We start from the raw sequence: 19428 nt of genomic DNA, 5'->3' as shown, positions 1-19428 counted from the left end.
CAAAGTGAAACACAAAAATAAACTTAAAATCAGTCTTTTTTTCATGCAAGCTTAAACAAGTACTAATGATATCAAAAAACCAATCACTGTTGCAGTTATTTAAAGCCTGCATCTTCACACACTTGATTTTATGACACACATACTGTCAGAAACCTCCAGACATTTAAATATAAACTCTTGAAGTGTCGTCTTAGATTTGGCGGCCCCCTCCCTCGCAGACGAGGGGCCGTATTTGAGTTCATTTCATTAGGGCGACTGTTCAGTGTCGAGGGCCCCCCGAGGGGGAGACTGGCAGCACCGCAGCATTCATCATCATTACATCAGCGACCACCGAGATCTACTATCTTAGGCTTATCAGCGCGGCACAAACGCACCGCAGCGCAGTGAGTTAGAGGGGAGGGGAGAGATGGGAGATGTAGACGATTGAGGCAGATTGTGAGCAAAAGTGGGATAAGGAACAAAATGAATGGAAAGGGGGAGGAGCGTGTGTCTGTATGTGTATGCATGCATGCATCTGTGTGCACCTCACTGTGCCCCTGCATGCCTGCACATGTTTTCCTGTGTGTCCAATGAGTGTTTTGCACAATTTGCAGCTATGCCAACAATATTAAGGGCTCCTTCACAGCTGGAATGACTAAAACACTGAGGGGCGAGGGAGAAGGAGGGGGAAAAGGAGTCAAAGCCCTCCAGCAAGATTAGCTGAATCTAGCAATAAAACAAAATATGCTTGCTTTGCATGTGTTTGGATTGGAAAAAATGTGAGGGGAGAGTACTTAAGGGGGACAGCGGAAGTGTTTGTTGGTGCTTAGGGGAAAGTCTCAGGAGTTGTTCCCAAATTCAATGGAAGAACTCTTAGCGAAAACCCCACATGCTCAGGTTACCACGTTGTGTTTGACACTGCACTTAAAGCTTGCCCTTGGCCCCTAAAGGAAAAAACTGGGGGGGGGGAGAGTGGGATTTGGTGGCTGCGGTTCACCATTCACAAACAAAACCTGACATCATGCCCAGATGGCAATAAGCCCTGGCCTTACAGCTCATGGGGACCAACCCTTCAAATAGGGTCCATTTAGGGAGAATTAGACACACTCAGCCACACACACACACATTAAAAAAATAGCACATATTGGGGGTGTTACAATACATCCTTAAATGTGGTCAAACACAATACTTGGATAATGAGAACAAGAGGAGATTTTACGTATTGTCCTGAGAAGAGTAAATTTGACATTTTTTTTTGTTTTGCATATAAAGTGAAGATGTGGACCAACACCTATCAGATGTTAATATTGCTGATATGGCCAACAACCAATACTTATATATATATATATATACATATATATTAAGAAAATGTCCTTGAGAGCAAGAAAAAAAATCTATACAAAGAATAATCTTACCAATATGAGGCCACAAAGTGAAAAACAAATCTAAGCTAATTCTAGAGTCAGTGAGGTATAGTTATGTAAAAAGTTACGTAAACAAAAACTGTATTTTCTCCCAAATATCCATGCATGTTTGTAATTCATTCACGCTGCAACAGGGAGAGAAAGACCAGAACTTCCAGCAGAAAACAGGAAGGCAGACCTGGCTTCAGATTTTAGCCTCTGTCAGTCATTGAACATGCTGCATATGGACATGCTAGCAGCTCCATTGTCTTTATTTTCTCCAAATTTAATGGGCACAAACTCTTGAAGGCATTCTTATTAGCAACCAGGTAAGGGTCCTCGGCCACAAGCACACAACAAGAAATCTAAAAAAGGAAAGCCTGCTCTAAGTACTTTCATGTATTTTTTTTCCAAGGACAAACAGTGCAACAACAGAGTTGCTTAGTAGCTTTCAGCGCAGCTAATAAGATTATCCTAGCAGGTTCAGACCTCTCCGCTTCGGATGTTTTGGAGGGCTGGTGAGGGACCCAGTGCGTGGCAGAGCAGAATGAGCTGAGTGCATTTTACATTCCCGTGTAACAAACCCACACGATGTAATCATAATGCTTACACGATGCCTCGTTTGCACTCCCTACCCAGTAGATAAAGGCCAAATAAAGCATGCGCCACAATGGAAGTCTTGCTCCTTCTCCCCACAGTCCCAACGCTTATTAGCGTGTTTATTTATATATTTTGACTTTGCATTTGTTTGTGAGCCACTTGTTCGTTGGAAGCGAGGCCTGTGACGACTCAAACAATGGATAATGCTGGCAGCTTTGCGGCTGCTCTGCCCCACTTATACCATATTGGTATCTCCCTCTTCTCTTCAAAATGCTAAAACATTGAGGCTTTTGTCTGATGAGAGACTTTTCCTGATTCTCGAGAAGGGGGGAAAAAAAGCTTGTTCAGCAACTTAAAGATGGTAAACGCAAAAAAACCCAAAAAACATTACCTCAGCAAATTTAGTAAAGATCTTTAAGAAAAAAGGAAAACCATTTGCTCAAAAGTTTTGAGTAATTTTTCTCTAGTACAGACTTACAAATCCTTGCAAAAGTGTTTCTACTCCTTTACTGATGTTGTGTCAGGCATGATTTGTTTAAGGGACAAAGTTGTGAAAAACTGTGAAGTGAAACTAAAATGATTCTGGTGTTAAACATTTTAAAAGCTAGGGGAAAAAGGTCAACATCGAAATTCAACCTCCTTGAAGCAATTATTTTCCAGAATGACTTTTCTCTGCAATTACAGCTTCAAGTCGGTATCTGCTCTCACATCTAGAGACAACAAAGTAGATCCAGACAGAGAGGAGTAGAGCAGGGATTCACAAATTTGCCACAAATTCTCAGTTGAATATCTGGTTATTCTTAAACATGATTGTCTTTGATCTAAACATTTGTAGATCTGGTTGGGTGTTTTGGATGTTTGTGCTCCTCATAGGTAAACCCCCATCCTTGGTCCTTACTGTTTCTCTACTGGACAAATGCAGAGGTGGAAGCTGAATGCAGCCACTACCATGTTGGTCGTCTACCACAGAGTGTTTAATTAGTCCTCTACATGGCTTTTGACATACTGCAAATGGGAGTTTGCATGGCTTTGTATAAAATATCACTTTCTCTGTGCCGCTCTTCCATAACATTTAGATTGGTCAAATGCACGACTGAAAATAGATGCTTCCATTCAAGGGTTTAAACTCTGCAGATTCTTCAGAGTTACCATGTTGGCTGTTTCTCTATAAAATGCTCTTTTTGCAGACGTTTCCTCTTGGGTGGATGGCCATGTTTTGGTATCAGACTCCTTCCATGTCCACATGATGAAATGAACAGTTCTCTGTCAGATGTTCAACACTTTTGAACACATTTTAATAACCTAACACGGTTTTAATCTTCAAAACTTTGTTTCTGACGTGTTGTGAATGTTTCTAGGTCTTTGTGATGCTCTTTTCTCACTACTAATTAGGTGACCTTCAATTCCAGCACTGCATTTCACTAGAAGTATTTAAGTAAAGGGACACCAAGAGAATTTTGAAAACCATGTATGTTCTTCCTTCCACTTCGCAATTACTTTGAGCTGGTCTGTGGCATAAAATCCAATAAAATACATTCCTGCTTAAGGTTTTACAACACAAACTGTAAAAAAGTGTTGAAGGAAAAATTAATGTTTTTGCAAGGCGCTGTAGTTTGCAGCCAACTGCTTGAAATTCACTTCGCAGAATAATTACTTTGTAGGCTGCAGCGGCCACTTTTAGCCAAGTTTTCCATTCAAGTAGCCCCTGCGCACGGCAAATCCAGGAGAATGGGATCTGTATGTTGTCAAAGGGCCTCTCAACTGCAGAGAAAACAGGTCTGTGTTTGTGGAGGCATTCTTCATGCACGGCTTAAGAAGGAGCTCTGCACGATGCCACGAGCAGAGCATGACAGCAACATCCTTCGCCACGCTCTCGGAGCAAAAAGAGTGCATGTAACACCGTAGGCTGCGCCGCTTGAAAGCAGGATTCCCGTGTAACGCATGTGAAAATGTCACAGTGCGCATAGGAATAGGTGCGTGAGCTGCTCCGCACGCCTTTCCGTATGCAAGTGCAATCACTGCACTCGGAGGATAAATAGCAGAAGGGACCCGAGGGAGGGGATGAGCGGGAAAAGAGAAATTCCCGTAGTGATGAAAACCTCACACACACACACACTCGTTTCTCTGTGCCTCCTCCTCACACGTGCTGCTCAGAAAGGGATCAAGCAGATAGATGGTCCCATGTAAATGTAGTGGCAGCAGGCTTGGCTGACAAAAGGTCTTCTCCTTCGCCCAGGAGACTGAAGAATATTATATTCTCCATGTCTTTTGCAGCCGTATATAGCTGAGTTTTTCGGTTTTTGTTGCTGAGCCCCATCTATAGGCAATACAAAGTTGCCCTGCCAACTTTTCTCTCAGCTTAGTTGAGCTTCTTATTTGTGCTCTCTCTCCCGTCTTTCTTCCTCCCCTTCATTTCACCGTGTCACTGGGAAAAAGTGTTGGAGCGGAATGAGTCAGTGCCGCTGCGTGATTAATGACAGGCTCTGGCGTCTCCGGGGCCGAACACTAAAAACAGCCAGGGGGCAGCGCGATAATGCACAATAATAAAGCCAGCAGACAATCAGCCAGGCAAAGCAAGGCCTATTAGCCAGCCCCATCAGGATGGCTAAGTGAGAAATTAGCCCTTCCCGAGCTCCGCCACAATTCATCAAGTGCTACCCCTGAATCCCCCCTCAAGAAGTCATAATGTTTACTTAAAGACTAGCCTCGAAGCCCCAGCGGCGAGCTTTATTGGCTCTTATTAATTCCCGGCTCGGCCCTCGCGGCCACGCCATTTAAACCGAATTAAAGGGGTGAAAATTGGATGAGATGAAGTTGTCTCGGTGTTTGGCTCTCCTCTGATAAAAAAAAACCAGACCTAAACGGAGGCAGACATGAGGGGGAGAAAAAATAAATAAAAATGAGGAGCAGAGGGCAAACAAGTTGGGATGTAAAGGAATGCTGAATGAAGTCGTCCTGAAATGTGCCACAGTCATTCAGAGGAATGCAGGGAGAGACAGAAGACGGGAGGGGGGATCCACTCCAAGAAAATGAAGGGTGTTACTTTAATCCACACTTCCTGTGTGGATGGGAACCGATCCAAAAAGGGCAAGAGCTGGGTCACACATTCCATAGTTAGAGAAATGGATCATTTAGTTTTATCTTTGCTTTCTTTCTTGTTATCTGGCATCAGATGGCATAAAAATGTACTTAAAATAACCTTAAAATAAGGCTAGCCCTGTAAATCAACAGAGGCGGATAGAGGGGTGCATAATGTGGCAGGAGAAGTTTAAGTTGTGAGGATTTAAGTATTTTGAAACACCACATTTACTTTTAATCATTATAACGACAAAACGTGCAGAAACTGCTTTTAAAGTTCTCTTGTTTTTAATCTTTTTAAATAAAAACCCAGAGAAATTGCTGTTTTCTCCAACTCTATGGAGCTCAGCACCATGACCCCGCTGCCCCTCGCCCATCCGTTGCTGCCTAAACTCCAAATTATTTTTTCTTTCTTATTCATTATTTTTATACTTAAAGCAGTGAAATCATAAGATATCAGATTATTGCACCATGACTATTTCATCTTGGCCCATCGTAACTAGCATATCTGTTCTCTCACTTAATACAGCAGAAATATTAGGGATGCTCTAAAAATAAGCAAGACTTTTTCTTTTCTTGTTTTGAAGTTTATTCGGCCGATTCTTTTTCTTTCTCTGGATTATATAACACAAAAAAATCTAATTTTGATTAACTTTGTTTATCTGAAGTTTCAAAATAGTTTACAAATTCTGAGAAAACTAAAGGTCTTCAAGGTTTTTCAAACATTTTTCATTTTTTTAAATAATTATTTATTATCCCTATGTCCAACAGAACAGCGCCTGATTTAAAACACTATCTGATTTATAGTACATGACTAAAATGTGTCATCACTGCTCACCGTTTCTTTTACTCTCCAACTCATATATACTCTAGGAAAATAACCAATCAGTTCCAGTAAAAGCATACATTTTGTTTGCAGAATAAGTCTGAAATAAGTCTTTTTTTTGTTTGTTTTTTTACTGAATTTGAATTTTTTTTCACATCTTTACTGGTGGTGACAACAGTCATCTAAGGAGGATGCTACAAAAAAATAAAAAAATCAGAATTGGCAGATGAAAAATTCTCAATTAAAACCAACTTACAAAACTTCATTCATGCCATCTGTACATCAATATATTTTTCTTTTTTTTTTTTTTTTGAAGTTGTTACTTTCCAAGTTTCTACCCTAAGTTGTTCAGGAAGAGCTTTATGTCAGTGTCGAGGAGTGCTGAACCTTGTGCTGGTCTGTAAGTGGAGTAAAGCATCTCATCTGTGTGAAGTGTGAGCCTGTGTTGCGGGATTGACAGCAGGTTGAGTGCGTTCTACAGAGGAGTGTGGAGTGTACAGCGGCGAAGGAGTGAGATCAAAGACACCAGGAGCCTCAGAGGGAGTTCTAGAGACTTCCAGCTCCCTGACGGCTCTCCCCACGGCGGTGTAGGGAGACAACTCTCTCCCTTCACTTTCATATCAGCCACAGAGCCCCCCCAATTCTTCTTCTTCTTCTGCACGGGGCTTCGAAGGCTTCACGCACGCACGCAAGCGGTCTCAGAGGACTCCGGAGTGTTGCCAACCCTGCATCCCACCTACAGCAGGACTCCTACACTTGGATGCAGGCACACTGTTGCTCATCAAAAACAGAAAACACAAATGTTTTTTTTTTTTTTCCTCTTTTATTCCTTTGAAAGGATTGAATTAAAATTACCCCGGAGTGAAATTTTAAAAGTAAAGATGCACCAATCAGGCAAGCAGAGATCAAAACTGGAAAATCTTTTGCTGATCGGCTCTGAATGTGATCGTCAGGTCAGAACAAAGACCCTCCACTTTTAACAGCCCATAAACACATCAGTCAACAGCATGTAGCTTCAGATGCTTTTTACAAGTTTGATGAAACATGTAAATATGATGAAAGTCAAACTAACTCATGCAAAGACACATAAATGTGGATTATTTTAACTGGGATTAAGATTATTTAATCTATCAAAGAACCTGCTTTGAAAAATATTTTACCTATAATAGTTCTTAGCACAAAAAAAAGGAAATATATAAATTGACAGCAGACTTTGAGCAAAACAGAAGCTTGACATCGGTCAGGCCAAATCAATCCAATTCTCCTTCGCTATGCATTAAACTAATAAAAACTCTTTCAAAAATTTGGGAATCAGCTTTGCATCAGAAATCCAAATTCAAGCCAAAATTTATATGTATGTTAAAACTCTGAAAAAAGTGGAAAATTGTCAGATTCTGTTTTGTAAGTGATTTATTAACAGGAAGATTTCAAATGATAAGTATTAAAAACAGAATGTAAGATGGAAAAAATAGAAGTCCATCTCAATAAATCAAATAAAATACTATGAAACGGTTATTTAATTTTGATTTCATTAAAATAAAACTGTAAAACTCCATTATACTGACAAAGTACAAACATATATTTGCTTTTCTGTTACAGCTATTGACAGAAAAGCAATAGCTGTAACAAACGTTTTGAAGAAAATTGGCATTACATAAGTCAAATACAGAAATTTCTTTTTTTAACTTACATTATCATAGGGAAGATTGCTAACTTCACAGTTTTCCAGTAGAGAGGCAATGACACCCAGTCACTGATGCAGACGCTTTGGTTCAGAGAGTAGAGTAGCATAATCACACAGGATTGTTTGAGTCCAGAATGAAGTTTCAGCTTTCAGTGATAATTTAGGGAGCAGTGCTCCAAGCTGGTGTTCATCCACTGGATTTAATGAAGTCCAAAGCCAAAGCAGCTACCAGGAAAACTTGGAGAACTTCATGATTTCCTCTGCTAACAACCTTTATGGAGGTGCAGATTTCATTTTCTGGCTGGACATGATAACAGTGCAAAGTGCCAAAAGTAACAAAATCTGCTTTAATGACCACTGTGTCACTGAATAACACACCTGAGGAAACAATGCAGGCAAGTTGAAGGTCTATTAAACCAATTTTTGCTTTCTTAACACTTCAGCAGTGCCAAAACATCATCACCCTCCACTCCACGCTGCACTGATGCAGTAATTAATGTGAGAGGCGTTTATTCCAAGTACTGAAGCATTTACTCTACAGTAAATGGACAAGCTTCAAAGTTAGTCCTCACTTCTCTCTTAAAGGGACGCTTTTTACTGATGCAAGGTAATATTATAATTTCTGAGAAACTGAATTTCGGATTTTCATTTGCTGTAAGCCATAGTCATCAAAATTAACTGAAACACATGCTTTGCATACACACATCAATCAGTGTGTAGAATTTTTATACAACCTTCAAAGTGACTTGTTGAAATGCTGTTTGTGTTGTCATTTCCCACTTCATCACTGACTTGCTAATAGTGGCTGCACACTGTGTCAGTACAGGGGTTAAAGATCTCTTCCGCCGTTATTTTGTTAGTCTGGAGCTAAAACGTTTGCATGCTCAGACCTGCAGATGTGATTCAGAGAATCTCAAACATCTGGATGCATTTACTTGTTTCAGCTGTTAGCTCCACCATCTCAAATAAATATGGGTGTTATGACACAACCGCTAAGCAAACACGCTCAAAAACTTCCCAGCTCAGACGCTCACTCATTCACCTCCGCTCCCAACCAGAGCCGGGTCGACAAATAAACCCGCGCGTCAGAGGAGAAGGAGGAGGAGGACACCTTAATTGGAGCATTTGACGGGTGCCTGGGGTTAATTGGGAAGCATGGAGAGCAGCTGGCTCCACAGAGGAAGTTCAGACAGGGATAATAAGTTCACCCTTTGCAGGAGAGGCAGTTACTGATGAATCAGATCAGAGGAACGGTGTACCGTAATCATTTTCACATCTTCCCCCCTCCTACCACCTTGCACTCCTGACAAGCAGAGACAAACCTGGCTCCCAGCTATGCAATCTGGCACCCATCATGTAGGACTGGGAGTCACAGGGAGGAGATCACCCAGCATTGCTTCACACACACACTTTTTTTTAACTCAGTGCACTCTCTGCTTATCACTAATAATTCTTACCTCTAGGATAGAGAACCCAGTTTATCAGTTCGCCGGTCGATGTATGTAAATCTCCTCCAACAATGTGTGTAGTAATGGCTTATTACCCTCCGTTAGCTGGTTTGCATTGATCTCTATGCCAGAGGGAGATGAAAAACTGGAGTGTTTCATTCCTTATATGTACCAAGCGGGACTATAATCGCATTCCATCTTGTTTCAATAAAAGGCAAACATTAACATAAACCGTCTTAAACCTTCAGCCTCATTCCTTCTGCGCAAAAAAAAACCAAAAAAAAAAAAAAAAACCTTTTTTTGGATTATGGGATAATCAGCCCCATATGTGATGAGTCTGGATAAGTTTATGTCTCCACTGTTGTTTTAAAGCTGCTAGTCAGAGTTTTCTGTGAGATCAAACTCGTTGTAAATATAGTTTGTCACCTCTAACGCAATGATTCATAGTCGATTTTTCCAATTAGTTTCTACTATTTTGATATATAGTAAAATCCACCATAGAATAACAAATTTCCACATGTGCATCCCTCTGATGACGTCACATATGGCATCTGAAGAGTCTTCTTTCATTTGCATTTTTTTAACTCAAACTTTAATAAAATTTTTCCCTAAGAGCAAGAGATGCAACAATGTTGCCGATCTCTAATTTTTGTAAAATTTTGACCTGCTGAGTACGGATTTAGCCAATATTGATTTCCCTGCAAGAACTACAATATAAGAAGTTATAAGAACAGCAACCAATTTTGTTTCTAAGCTACATGGTAAGAGAAAAACTATTTAAATTAGAGGAGGAGGCAACATTTTTAGTTTTATGAATGCTTTTATTTATATTTTAAGCACACTTCAGTCGGTCTTTCTGTATGATTACAGATGTATGTTTAAAGGTTTTAAGCATCTTAAATGACTGAAATCAGTTAGAATTTATAACACAGTTTAGCCTAAATAGATTCTCTGAAGAATTTAGATGGTAAGATCTGAGATTTTTGGAAATTTTCCAACATGATCCTTAACAGAGATTGAAAACTCAAATGAGTAAAAGAGGTTAACTTTGATGTCCAGCCTTTCTGTTATCTGTTCAAAGTCTTGCTCTCTCCCACTTTCTCACAGGCTGAAAGAACTGTAAACATACTTCATACTTCATCTGACTTTATTTTTAAAACACCACACACTGACAATGAAACTAGCAAACTTTGGCTCTTCCTTCATTAACAGTTGGTACAGTGAGTTCACTCATCACATTAGATCTTTGTGTTAACCTGAAAATGTTTGTGTCAAGCTGAACATTGTCTGATTACTGTCACTAGTCATCTTCTTTGTCCATCTCTATTTTAGGGGTCAAAGGTTCATGCCAGGATGAACTTTACAATTCAAATGCAACAAAAGCTACTCATCCACCACAGTACTCGATTGTTTTTCCTTTTGTGATGCCATCTGTTAAAATAAACAAGAAGCAGAATGAGGTGAACATGTTAAGAAAAATGCTTTTGGTGAACTCCTGCAGCAGCAATTTAATTGTCAGCGTATATTTGGTGTTGGGATAAAAACCCTCATCTTTGAACAATTTTTCAAGTGGAAAAACTGTTAAGTCAGTTTTCATAAAGTGGAAGAAAGTGCTTCTGGTAGCAGTAAAAGGTTTAGGTGTAACTCTACACTCAGTTCCTTCAGCTTGGAGGGTGGCTGAGGGGCTGAAGGAAGCCCAGGTAGAGTCATAAGCAGTAATGGGAGGAGACAGGGACTTAGGGCGCCACACAAAAGCCGGGGCTTTATAAATAATTCCAAAAGCTAACAGGATCCCTTGTATGTGAAAATCTGCGAAATGCATTCACACATGAATGCACACACGCACACACAGAAGGCACACTGCCACCAGGGGGAATAGGTTATTCACACCGCTCTGCTGGGGAGGCTGTGGGTCTAACCTGCCCGGAATTGGTAAATTCAGGGGGAATGTCTTTCTTGCATAGGTGATGCAAGACGGAAATCAAGTGCAGAAAAGTCTGTTCCTGCAAGACACATACACATTTACACACTCGATCACTCATAATGCAGGGCTGCAAAGCACACCCAAGACCTGTCTTGTAAATCTCTTTGTGAAAGCAGCTTTTGGGGGTAGACAGGGGCTTACAATGCTGAGCCCCGAGGTAGAGCTACCCCCTCTAACCTCCGTCTCCCACACACATACTCTGCTCTTGTGTACCCCCTTCCTAAGTTTCTCTCTACCCCATATTTCCTCCTCTTTTCTTGCCCTTCTGTCACCTTTTCCCTCCCTTGTTCCCCCCTTCCTTGCCTCCCCTCTGTCCAAACCGGGCTCCAGAGCTCTGGTCCTTAGCACCCTCAGGCTCCCGTGGCGTTGCAGTGACTAATGTCCTGCCTTTGCTCAGACAATGAGTTTGAGGCTGAGCCGGGAAAGTGTTGAGGAGGGAAAAAGACTCTCGCACCTTTGACAAATGGAACCCTTCGCACTTCTGAGCCCACTGAGGGAGGCTTTACAATGTTGCGCTGCACGCTCCGCGTCCTCAGAGGGGGCGGCTGCAGCCCGCGAAAGCTGCATCTGAGGGGAACATAATGAATTCTTTGGGAAGTCTAACCTGGCTTTCTTCATGAATAAGATATATTTCCAAAGCACGTCAACCTCTCTTAATAAAAACAGCAGCTTGGCAGGAATAGCCGAGGCCGTTTTAGGGCCCTGTGTATGCGTTAATATTTCTGTTTCTCTCTATATTTTTTTTTGCGAGCCCACTTTTTCCAGGGCTGTCAGTGCAAGGGCAGCCCTACATTTTTTCCCTCTGGAAGGTGAATCAGCCGCGATGACAAACTCTCATCAAAAATGTCCTGAGTCCCTCTCTTTCAAAGAAAACTCTGGATGCCTCCCCCCTCTCTTCATCTCCGCACCTCCCCACCCTGCATGCAACCCTGAAAGGAACTAGGCTTTGTCTGATGAGCAAAAAAGAACCCCCCACCCCACACACACACACACCCAAACCCCTCCAAACTCAACCGCAAACCCCACCTCCCCTCCACGAACCCTGCAGAGTATTGTTAAAACACAGCCGCCCTCCTCTCTCTCAGCGGCCCGCGCTCTTAAAAAAGCACACTTTGCATGAGAAAAAACGATTACTGCTCCAGTGCTGCACTGTCAATGGAGAGCCTCTCTCAGGCTCGGGCTGAAATTTGCTCTGATAGTTGAGTTGGCCTTTTGTTTTTCAAGATGAAGTCATTATCAGAAGCAGAGTCAGTTAACATTCATTACTGAACGGAACGCGCTAAAGAGGGATGCATGTAGGATCCTACTCCCCGACCCATTGAAGGCCTCTCTTCTCCCAGATTTCCAAGCAGGAGAGGAAAAAGCCACATGAACTGTCTTTGCAGTGCAAAGATAATGTCTAGGCCCGTGCTTCTTTCGGGTATTAACCTTGGGATTTGCATTTGCCGTTCAAACAATAGACACCTCCTTGACCTCCACCCCGGGATGCACCAAAGCCCATGAAAATTTCCCTCTGGAAAACAACTCTGAGCAGCATGAGAGTGCAAGAACATGGGGTTCGCACTGTGAGCATCATCGCTTCAGAACCCAATAGTCCGTCACTCATTTTTAGACCTAGGCCGGTTATGTCAAGGTAAAATAAAGTTCGAAAAGTGTGGATCAGAAAAGCACTGAAATTTTTCATCATACTGTTCTGCTGATTATTTGCTCCAAACTTCATTTTTGTATCTATTTCAGAAACATCTTTTGGCTAAGCATCCAAAATGTATTTTAAAAAATTTGAAAACTAGAAATGTACCTCTAATTGTTTACTAGACAAGACTGGTTGTCTTGTCTAGTAAAAAGAGAGGTTCAAAACCTCCAGGATTGCCCATCATATGATTGAAAGTCAGTGTAAAGTGTGAGTGAAGCTTTTCTCTGGAAAGCAGCACCATGCTTCCCCTCCCTCACCTGTTGCTGTACACTGCCATTCATTAAGTCATTAAGTCTGAAAAACAGACTCATGCACTACTTCTGTCACGTACAAGAAAAACATATTCCAGATTTGGAAATAATTTCCAGCAGCAGAAAACACAATCAGTCAAGCAACTGACTGCAAGTGGCACCAGAGCAGATAGCCCGATTAATCAAAATGCTAATATTAGTTTTTAAAGGTTCCTGATTTACTTTTCATAAAGTAAGTCAGGACTTGAAAGCTAAAACAACCACTAGACCTGCATTTACTAACTTTTTTTAGCTTAACTGCCTTTGAATATAGTTCTACCTAGTTTGAAACTGAAAAATCTTTGGCTTGTCAGAGAGCACACCATAGCAAAACTCTAGCAGATCAGGCAATATTGTTTAAAGTAGGTGACACTATTGAGTGCAGAAAACCGAAAGAATACTTTATTTTCTACACCATGTTAAACATATCTGCGGTTCATTAAGGCTGCAGCAGAATGAGAGAGAGCAAAACTTCAAGTACATATATTTTTCATGAAGTCAATCTGTCTAAATCAAAATAATGAAATTATTACAGGCATAATAAAGTTAAATAGCTAAAACCAGTTGCTTTTCATTAGCTTTGTTTTATGCATTTTTGAGTAAAAACTATGGGATTTTTAATCAAAGTTATCACAACGGGAGAATCTCATACGAGTCTATGCCTACATATTTGCACCATGCAAAAGCAACACTTGGTTTGAATGATGCACAGATTTCAGAATAACACGACAAAATTCTGGTGGGAGAAAAAAACTGCATCAATCAGGCGTCACAGATCAAGAAGCCTGGATGAGCGACAGATCATTGTTCACAGCAAGCTTCCAAGTGTATGTGTCACGCAAATCACAGCGCTGGACAAAAAAAAGGAGAAAAAGAAGAGCAAAAGACCCCCTCACGGATGCCACAACCGGCTCTCATCAAAGCTGACACAATACCACATCTGCAAAAACAGCCATGACCCGGGAAACTCATCTTGTTCTGGGCATTCAGCTTTATACACTTCCGAGGCCTCAAACCCGAAGCACTTCACCTCTTGCTGCTACACTTCACACCAACGACTTAAAGACGTTTTTACAGCATCCAAAGCAAATAGAGGAGGGATGTGAGCGGCGGCCACAAGCAGCTGCGACCTGTCCTGTTTACTCATGAAGTGTTTGAGAAAAAGAAGCAGTCACTTACTCACACCATTTTTCTGAAATATTTTGAAAGAAAATTTAACGTTCCTTATATTATTCATGTTAGGGCTTTTATACATGTTTTCAAAATTTAAATTAATCCTTGGTGGATGTTTTTCAAATGCTACTTCTAAAGTTTCAATCCTTTTCAATGGGAAACCATAGAAAGTGAGTTTTCTCATGCTGTTTATAGAGAGTAGAAAATCCCAGCACACACCCTCCCCCACATGTTTCTGCATATGAATTGGACCTGCTAAGAGTATTGTTGTGAATTGGTGCTATATAAAAAAAACTGAACTGAAGTTTTGCTGCCACTGCCAACCTTTTGATGAAATGCTGCAGTTTAAACAAAATTTTAATACATTTTGTTGTTTTGCTGGCTGCATAAAACTATGTTTCTAACAAGAAAACTAAAGGAATGTTATTATTAAAAATCCTTCTAATCTGCTAATATTAGCTTTTAAGCCTCTTGTTTCATAAAAAAAATAATTAACAAAATGACTTAATATTTTATGCAATTATGAGCTGTTTTTAAATTTACCAGGTGTTTATTTGTATCTGAATAACATATTTAAACATTATGAACACAGTAACAATATCTCACATTAGTTTGGCAAAACTATAGTTCTTTGTATTCCATTTCAAATAAAAGTGAATGATATCATTTTTGTTGGGTTTTCATTTTACATTTCTTCGCTAATAAATTATGATCAGCATATTTAAGTTTTGTGTAATTGTGTGACATAGTTGTCACAGTAAGTTGGAGAGGGGGGAAGATATATTTTTGTTCAGATGAAATAAAAATGCTACTTCAAGGTGATTGAAGACGAAAAAGCAACAACAACCCTAAAATAAAGCAATGAATTTGCAGCAGGATCCTAAAACATGCATGCAGTTCTCCAGCGTGTGACAACCGTTTTGCAAAGGCAAGAGCATTAAAATTCCCCAATGTGAGTAATATACATATCTAAAATTGCAGTTTGCTATCTTGAGTCTCATAGCTTCTTCATCCCTACTTTCCCCTTATCCAAAGACATCACGCGGGTCTGAAAGGTGCCTTTAGCTGGCTCCTTGAAACAGGGAGCGAGGGTCCCGCTCAGGGACAATGATAGCTGAGGAGGAGGGAGGGAGAGAAGTGGAGGGAACACATAGCATATTAAATCTTGCTGGCGGAGCTGGCTCGTCCACGCAGAGAGAGCCAGGGAGTCAGATCTGAGGCATGCCCTGAAGGGATGGCTGGGCCTGGGGATTAGGGAGGCCAAGGAGGAGCTCCTTGCACGCCCGAAGACCCCTTCTTGTCTCCGCTCGTACGCAAATGCGTCCAGACATTTTGACGCTCCTCAGGTTTGCAGCCTCAGCCTAAGTTTTCACACACACACACACATTTCCAAAGTCTTTTTTTACCCCCTCAATCACTACCTCTGTCTGACTTGCCCTCTTTTTCTCCCCACTGTGTCTGTTTCATTTGATGTCAGCATATCAAAGTACCAAATCATCAAAGTGGGGGATATCTTCTGGGGGACATCAAATCAACTACAATAGTCAGTGTATGGGCAGAAAAACAAAGCAAAAGTTTATCAGACTCATCACGGAAGATTACTGAAAACATTCACGTATCAGGTTGTTCCTGAATTACTTTACTTCGAACAATTGAACTCATAAAAGTAGAAATGAACCAATCAGGATTGCCTTGGCCAAAACCGAGTTCCAGGTTTTTTCAGGTCATTCTTCTTTTTTTTTCCAGAGATTAAATTCAAAATACAAGACAAGAACAATTTACTAGTATTTTCTTTGCAATGGTAGTAATAGTTTCAAATCCAAAAAGGAAAGGAAAGATATACAAGCATTACCTTTGTCTGATTTTTATAAAATACAAAAAATAAACAATGTCACGATGGTGGAAGTCATTATAGGCTGAAAATGGTGAGAGTTCTAAGTTTTGATGCATTTGATGATTGAGGGGAAAAGAAAAAAATCAGATTTTTGTTATCTGATCAGAGCCGATCAAAGGAAAAGTGACTTAATCTATTTGCCATAATCAAAACTGTCAATATTTACACCCAAGTCCTTCGACTCCTCCGGAAGCAAGACATTTTCAGAAAACTTATAAAGCATGCAAGAACACACACACTAAATGCCGCTCCGCTCTCGTTATCTTCAGGACAATCAACTTCCCTCTCCTTAGTCCTGTTTTAACAAACATATTAGTCTCCTCTTTGAGAGCATCAAGTTGCAGAATTAGCACAACAAGGCAGCTCATTAGTGCTTCATGAATACAAACCTGATAACAGGTATTTCTTCCTGCGGAGTGTTGTGGGAAAACTCAGGCTTCAGCTGTGAATGCCGAGGGTCTTCGTATCAAAAAAAAAAAAAAAAAGGAGAGAAGAGGAGCCATACCTCAGAAGCTAATTGCATGTCATCTCCGTGCATTAACATGACAGCCTCTATTCTGCCGGGCCACGGGGTCACAGGTGGCCGGGACGATGTCACCGACTACGGCGTGCTTAAATTGAGATTAAATAAAAACAAAACAGGGACGGGATGCTGCTGAGAAAATGCTATCTGAATCTGATTCCTTTAAATCAGCATCCTTAAAGACCATTATGTTTTATCTTGCTGATGCAACATTATGTAAAAAAAAAAAAAACTCTTTATTTATTTATTATTTCTGCATAACTTCAAAATGCAATTGTCATTATTTTAAGTTAAGTTAAAATCTGACAATATATGAATTAAAATTGGGTCCAGAGCTAATTATGACCCCTACTTTGCTTAATCCATAACAGAAATAATAATATTTATATAGAAGGAAACTCAAGAAGTGGCAGAAATTGTGAAATATCAATTAAATTACATAGGATAGTAAAAATATAGTAAAATTCACATAATACCAGCAATAAAAATAATATAGTCAAATATTCAGAAATCACACAAGATATATATAAATTTTGAGGTGTATTAATAATGTTGGTGACACTTCCAGTTTAAACTTCAAAATATACAATTGCAAAATTTTAAGAAAAATAGATTAGGCCAGGAATTTTTTTAATTTGTTACCCAAACATTTTTCTTAATTTCCTTCCAAAGCTGAGTAAAAAATAAAAGAGTTAAGTTTTAAATTGGCACATCATTTTTAGTATTATTTTCCAAGCAAAGTGTAATATAGATGATTACAAACCACACGCTAAATTCAAACTAAATGATGCCACATCCTCATCCAGATATTGGACAAAAATAAGAGTTTGTCCAATATCTAGTTGGTTCACAATGCACTCCATCTCAAGGCAGCTGAAAGCTTCGTTAATAATTTGCCATGTGTCAAACGGAAGAGAGAAAAAAAGAAATGAAAAGGAGAGGATTTGAGCCGCACCGCATGGCTGAGCACCTCGGACCCTCATCGTTTGTATGAAACCAGAGAGCAGACAGGCAGATAAAATGCGGAACAGCTGGCGAGAGGACAGGAGGGAAAGTTTCAAACAAATATCTGCACATGTGGAGGGCTCCCAAACAACTTTCCTATCCTGCAACCCTAAAACAAGCTTCATTCTCTCATTTTAAAAATTATTTCATTTTAAGAGGATTTACAAAATTCCAATTAGATGTTTGTGAGCGAAAAATTTGGAGATGTGTGGTATTTTTGCTTGGGGCCCCATATCAGTGACCCCTGTAGGGCCACATAGGCCCCCTCCCCTGTGGTGTGCTTAAATTTCTCTGAGCCCACATGCTTATGTGAAGTGTCCTGAAACCTGTTTCTTTCTTTTAGGATTTAATTTAAAATATATGTATAGCCTATATATTAGATATTACATTTTAGAAATGATCCCATTCTATAAAACAATTTAAAAAATACTTTTTTGTGCAAATTATAATTAATGATTTTCTCTTTTATTTAAAAAAAAAAGCCATAGAGAAACTTAATTTAATTCTTAATTCATAATTAAATTGAAAATAAATGTTTGAACTTTTAATTTAAGTGATGCTTCAAATTAAGTTGATACAATAGGAAAACGATGGAAATTTAAAAAACTGGAATAGGAAGAATAGGAAGTTGTGTATCCTTCCACTAAACTGCTCTAATGTAGAAATCTGCAAATCGATAACAGGCGCTGAAATATGATCACACATGCACATAAATATGCATGTCTTTGCTGCACACCACACCTCCAGCGGCCGCCTTTCTGGAGGCAAAGCTCCAATAAAGTTGCACGTCTGCAAAAAGTTTTCATTCAAAACGCTGAACTGGAATATTGTTTTGTTTGATTTACATTTCTACTGTCGGAACTCATTTAAAAAAAAAAGAAGAAGAAGAAGAAGAGAAAAAACTTGAGCGAACATCTCTGTTCTTGCCATAAATAAAGCTGCAGAAACTCTCTGGAAGTTTTTTGCGGCGCACATCTCTGCGTCTGGATGCGTCAGGAAGCCGAAATCTAAGCAAATAACGCGTGAGACTTTTATTGCTAAATGAAAGTCAGCCTGTGCGCTCCGACCTGCCTGGAACTCCATCGTTTTGAAATATGAAACCTCTTCTGCTTCATAAAGTCTCGCTACAAACTTCCCAACAAAGTGTGCGCGAGTTCAGGAGGAAAAACTTACTTTGTTTCTGGATGGTTTCTCTACTTTTTCTCGACTTCTCTTTGAGGGGGGGAAAAAAGGTTTTGCGTTCGCTTTTCTTCTTTCTTCTTAAGTTTGCAGAGGTTCCTCTGGAGTTGCCTTGGACTTTCTCTCTTTTTTTTTTTTTCAAACGCTGGAAGTCCAACTCCAAAGCGGCGCAGCCAGAGTTTTTCCTCTTGCCTGTCTTTTCTCCTCCTTCTCACAGTTTTCTCCTGCTCAACACCATGGGCCAGCCGATTGTAATCTGCAGACAGCAGACCACAGATGCGCGTCAAAAACAACAGAGAAGAGCGTGTGGAGAGTTGTTATTACACTTGGAGCATTTTTTCGAGAGGGAGAGAGAGGGCGAAGTGTGGGACTCCCAGCTGCTCCTTCCTTCGCTTGACTCCTCCCTTCGGTTTGCTCCCTCCTTTACTCACTGCCTCCCTCCTTTTTTTAGTTTGTGCACCCCTTTCTTTTTTTCTTTTCTTTCAGTCATTCTTTCTTTGTGGAAGTTCTTTGGATCTTGTTCCCTTTTTTAGGTTTTAAGTAAAGGGAGGAATTTGATTCGTTGGGGCCAAATCTAGTTAGCTCTTCTGGTTCCCTGTAGATTTTTCTGTGCACTTTTTTTTAATTATTATTTACTTTCCCAGAGCTTTTTGTTTGCAAATGTTTATA

The 19428-nt window shown here is 40.1% G+C and overlaps 1 protein-coding gene across 3 annotated transcripts in view; it reads right to left on the bottom strand.

Moving 5' to 3' along the window:
* The window catches only part of gli3 (GLI family zinc finger 3), a 116538-nt gene extending 97433 nt beyond the window's left edge, over window positions 1–19105 (bottom strand). For all 3 annotated transcript variants that reach the window (XM_055020922.1, XM_055020924.1, XM_055020923.1), the window contains exon 1: window positions 18754–19105. The gene's annotated coding sequence lies outside the window, so the exon portion shown is untranslated. The remainder of the gene's footprint in view (window positions 1–18753) is intronic.
* Between the last annotated feature and the right edge of the window lie 323 nt (window positions 19106–19428).

Source organism: Poeciliopsis prolifica, unplaced genomic scaffold, assembly GCF_027474105.1.
Source record: "Poeciliopsis prolifica strain line A6 unplaced genomic scaffold, Auburn_PproV2 SCAFFOLD072, whole genome shotgun sequence".
Taxonomy (NCBI): Eukaryota; Metazoa; Chordata; class Actinopteri; order Cyprinodontiformes; family Poeciliidae; genus Poeciliopsis; species Poeciliopsis prolifica.
This window is presented reverse-complemented; position numbering and strand designations above follow the sequence as displayed.